Here is a 5,750-nt window from a genome sequence, read left to right as displayed (position 1 = left end):
AGTAGTTTAAGGTGGGGCAGGGCACGAGGTGAGGATATAGTAAAAAGGCAGGTAGTATGAAAAGGAAAAGAGAAATAATGGGTCAGAGATGATTAGGTGGGGTAATAGATATGAAATCAGGATAAGGGATCATAGATGTGGATAAGTAATGCTAACGACTTTTGAAGAAACTCCCCAGTCACATTTTAAAATGACTAAATTGGTTAATATTAGCAATTTGCCTTTTTTCTCCAATTGTTGGAAAGATTTTTTTTCTACAAAACGCACTTATCTTCCTTCACATGATAGAAAACTTATTAGAAACTCCATTTGCATGGACAAGCACTTAAATTCTTCTTTGGGTTATGTGACTGTGTGCTAGATGGTCTTGGATTCTAGAATTGCTGGGTTTGTGCAGTAGCATTGGTTATATAACTGACCCAGCTCCTCACTGATGTAACAGCAAATATTGGTGTGCTGTCCTCTGCCAGAAAGAGACTCTACTGTGAGTTACATACACTACAGATCAAGGCAAGGAGCAGTGCTAGAGACGCACCCTGTAGTCAGTAGACACCTGGAACAGGAACTCCCGGCACAGGTTGTACATCTGCAGCAGCTTCCCCCCAGTTACTAGTGAGTTGGTTTGCTCACATTCTGAGAGCAAACTACTTTCACTCTGATCTCTTTCAGAGCATCTCCAGTCTTAATGCTACTTCTTTCTCCCCATCCTCCTATCTCTCTTCCATTTCTACAAGTCAATATACACAGCTATGGCAAACCCATGACACTCCATACCTTCTCTTTCCTGTGTGCATTCAAGATCTCTCCAATTTTCATTAATATTTCTTCAGCACTGTGAAGAAAATAATCATGTTATCATTTCAACTAAAAATTGTAATTCTCTATCTATCTATCTATCTATCTATCTATCTATCTATCTATCATCTATCCATCTATCATCTATCATCTATCATCTATCTATCTATCATCTATCTATTTGTGTAGCCCTTGACTCTCTTAGAACTTGCTCTGTAGAACAGGCTGGCTTTGAAATCAGATATCCTATTGCCGCTTTCTTCTTAGTGCTGGGACTAAAGCCAAGCACCACAATGCTAGCATAAATTGAACTAATTATTTCTGATAAAGGATGAAGTTAATATTATGAAAAAATTCATATGAAAAGGCTTATGAAAAAAAGGCTTCTGTTTTGTTTCATTTTTTTTAAAGGATGCCAAACCAAAAACACACAGGATCACAGTCACAGAGGGCAGCCTGTAATCCACCCACCTAGGCCTGAGCTCATGGGTGCTCACCTGCTTCAGTTCCACAAATCAGTAGGATTATAAGTAAGTATGTTCATGACTGATTAAGAAAAGTGTTTCCTATTAATGATGAGAGCAGGAGAAATAGAGACAACTTGAGTTGGCTTCAGGATTGTTTTAAATAATAATTCAAACTTTGGTGTTCTACTTAAACTTTCTGTACTTTTGAGATATGGTAAAAGTAGTTTCTTCATGAGATTTCTGCTTAGATTGGAAATTCAATGAGAAAACCTGCTTGACAGTATTTCGACATTCTGAGCTCCCGCTCCGCTTATTATCTGAAAGCACTGAGGGATCAACAGAGAAAAAATAGTGAAAATGGAATTTTGATCTAACTTTTCTGAAGCTCTAAAGGGTTTTGACTCAGGCAAAATTTGAGAATAGGTTGAAAAGTGTTTTCGCATATGTGCATAACTCTTATGGACCCTATTTCAAAAATAAAGTAGCCAAACACAAAATGTTATATAGCTATTTTCTGTACTTAATCTTAAAATTTAATGAAAATGCTAAAAATTAAATTTTAATTCTACCAAGACACTCTTAATAGTATAACATGGCAAATATTTTGAAAATCCACACTTTTAAAACTTGGTATATTTCTTTGAATTCAGATTTCTGGTCTCAGTTTATTCTGACTTCAAAAAGGCATTTTTTATATGTAAAGTTAAAGGCACAACATTATTTTTAATGTCAGGAGGCTCTTAGATTCATAATATAGCTTATTAAGACCACATCCCAGCTAATTGGTACAAAATTCTTGTTTCACTATTTATATCAATTGTTAACACAAAACACACACAAAATCCTCCAAAGAAAAAAAATGTCAGTTTGCCTTTGATACTGGAAGCAAATTGACCCAGGAAATAATTAAAATGAAAGCACTTGGCAATAATGTAGTAGGTTATCCACAAATTAGCCTACCAGCATCATTTGTTGAATATGCTTCCTTTTTCAATTTTATATCTTTTTGTCAAGATTCTAGGCCAGCTTTTTTTTTCCACTGTGTTCACAGATATTACACATCAGACTGAAACATAAGTACCACATACTGTCTTAACTGAGATGGACTTCTAAACACTGAATAATATTTGTATGTGTGTGTCTATTTGTGCTATGAATTTTCAGAGACTATTTTTATTTAATTTTATAGAGCTTTGATGTATTTCACAGTTATAAAGCCCATGAGGCCACTAAGATGACTCAGCTGGTAAAGTCACTTGTGTAGTCTAGAGACCTCAATTCAGTCCCCAGAACCTACATAAAGATGAAAGGAAAGAATTAACTCTGCAGTATTGTCTTCTGAGTCTCAGGTGAAGGCCCTTACATGCTCACTTGTTCATATACATCACAATTCCCCACATAATAATAATGAAACTGTGAACAAAAATTACTGATATACTATAAACGCCTCGTGGGACAGAGAAAACTCCTATTCAGAAAAAAATAAATCTCAAATTGGTGTCAAACCGAGATTCACACAGAGGTGCCCATGCCGTTCAATTTTCACTATGGCTTTAGCTGTTGTGAGTGACTACGGATCTAAAATCCACTTAATTCTTCCTGTTTTGATCTTGTTTAAAATACTTTTTAGAAGTAGTCTGACTTGTTTCTGTAAAGACATTAGAAAGCAAAACATCTTGTTTTATTCAACTTGAGATATACCATGTTTTTGAGTATTTTGTTTCAGCAAAACACTTATTGTTAACTTCATGTAATCTGGCAGAGATAAAAAATAATGCAAGAAACTGTCAACAATATTGCTGACACAGGATAAGAACTAAGAAAATGACTGAAATTATCATATCCACATTATATTTTCTCATTGATTTCTTATGAGTAAATATGAAGGCATAAATGTTAACCATAAAGGAACTAAGATATATTTTAATAAGTTTCAGATTGTTTCTAAATCAATTATGGCATGTCAAGGGCCAGCCTTTTAAATGGAAGAAGCTTACATGGAATAGCAATTCTCTTGCCTTTTGTAATTAAGAACATTTAGAAAGATATTTAAAACATATTTTCACTAAATTGTAAGAAAAGGGTAATTGAGCAAGAGGATTCTAGAGTACCCAGCCTAGACAACAATTACTCTGTTAGAGTCTGTTTGGTGTAAGGATGTCAAATTCCAGAAATATTTAAATGTAGCCTCTAAGGGGAAATTTTCAGTTAATTTTGGTGCATTTTAAGTCTGCTTACTAAATGGTTACTATCCATTTTCCACCCCAGTTTGGTTTTAACAAGATGTGCACTTGTTCCTGGAATAGTTTGCATACAGATTGCAGGAGCCAAAATATAAAAAGTATTTTTATAAATATCAGAAATCTGGGTTCTTCTGAATGTCATGTCTAATCTCAGAGAGACGAGGAAAGAAGCAGAGATGCTTCAAAGATCCTGTAGAATAAATCTTGTTCTAAATGTTTTCTTATCTGCTGATGTTTAGTCCAGAAGATGAAAAGGGTCAACACTATAAGCTACCTACACTTCCTTTCCTGTTTCCATTTTGAGAATCAGACTTTAAAGTCTAGGGCATCAGCACCCATTACACGTCTGTATTCAAAGTCACAAAGTAAACACATAGTCCCCTCAAAAGCTACACAAACAGAAAAAGGCACCAGGCTAATTTGTGGATAACCTACAAAATTCAGAATACCAAAATGAGATATAATAAAAAATAAAGAAAATTCAAAGAGAATAGGCAGTGTCATCTTTAATCTTACATTAGCACATATATTAGCTAACTTCTTAACAAAACTTCACAAGGCATACCACAAAATTTGAAAATATGATTAATTAAAAAATAAAGAATTTGGCAATATGTTAAATGGTCCTTGAAAAGATTCATTTATAGATCTGGTACACAATCTTTAGTCCATTTAAAGATATTCAAAAAGCTAATGGAACATGGGGAAAAGATGAAGATAAACACACACACACACACACACACATATATTATATCTCTATATATACATAAAGCTAAAGTGAATACAAAACAATTATTTCTAAAGCTGAAAAAATACAGAACTGACATAAAAAAAATTCCAGTAGGATTTAAAGGCAGATATGAGCAGACAGAAAGATACATTAAGAAATAATGAAGACAAATCCCAACAATTCTTTACAGACCTCAAAATAATAATACTCAACTTCATACCAAAAAAAAAAAAAAACCAGGAGAGCCAAAACAATCCTGTAAAATAAAGGAACTTCTGGAGGTATCCCAATCCCTGATTTCAAACTCTACTATAGAGCAACAGTGCTGAAAACAGACTGGTATTGACATAAAAACAGAAAGGAGGACCAATGGAAACAAATTGAAGACCTGGATATCAATCCACATACCTACGAATAACTGATTCTTGACAAAGAAGCAAAAAGATATAAAATTGAAAAAAGGAAGCATATTCAACAAATGATGCTGGTATTAATGGATATCAGAATGTAGAAGAATGAAACTAGAAACATATATATCGCCATGCACAAAACTCAGGTCAAAATAGATCAAAGACCTCAACAAAACCAACCTCACTGAACCTCATAGAAGAGAAAGTAGGAAGTGCACTTGATGGTGTTGTCACAGGAGACCACTTCCTAAATATAACCCTAGTAGCACGGACACTGAGAGAAACAATTAATAAATGAAACTTTCTGAAACTGAGAAGTTTCTGTAAAGCAAAGGACATGGTCAACAAAACAAAACAGCAGCCTATGAAAAGGGAAAAGATCTCCACCAACCCCACATTAGACAGAACTCAAGAAATTGGTCATCAAAACAATGAATAACCCAATAAACAATGGGGTACAAACCTAAAAAGAGAACTCTCAACAGATTAATCTAAAATGGCTGAAAGACACTGAAGCAATTGCTCAACATCCTTACCTATCAGAGATATGCAAATCAAAACAACTTTGAGATGCCAACTTACACCTGTAAGAATGACTAAAATCAAAAACACTGATAATAGCTTATGCTGGAGACGATGTGGGGTAAAGGGAACACTTCTCCATTCTTGGTAGGAATGCAAATTGGTACAGCTTCTTTGGAAATCAGTTTGGCTATTTCTCAGAAAATTACAAAGCAACCTACCTCAAGACCCAGCAATATCACTTTTGAGTCTTTATGCAAATGATACTCAATCACACCACAAGGGAATGTGCTCAACTATGTTCAGAGCAGCATTATTTGTTATAGTCAGAACCTGGAAACAACCTAAATGCCCCTCAACCAAAGAATGGATAAAGAAGATATTACACAGTGGAAAAAAATAATGACATATAGAAATTTGAGGTCCAATGGATGGATCTAGAAAACATCTTATTGAGTGAGATATCCCAGACCCAGAAAGACAAATATAATATGTACTCACTCATAAGTGGGCTTTAGACATAAAGCAAAGGAAAATAACCTACAATACACAATCCCGGAGAGCCTATACTGTAAAATATTCT

This window comes from Alexandromys fortis, unplaced genomic scaffold (genome assembly GCF_014885135.2).
Source record: "Alexandromys fortis isolate MF-2015 unplaced genomic scaffold, M_Fortis_MF-2015_v1.1 scaffold_126, whole genome shotgun sequence".
NCBI classification, from domain to species: domain Eukaryota; kingdom Metazoa; phylum Chordata; class Mammalia; order Rodentia; family Cricetidae; genus Alexandromys; species Alexandromys fortis.
The sequence above is the reverse complement of the archived record's forward strand: the minus strand, read 5'-3'. Positions refer to the sequence as shown.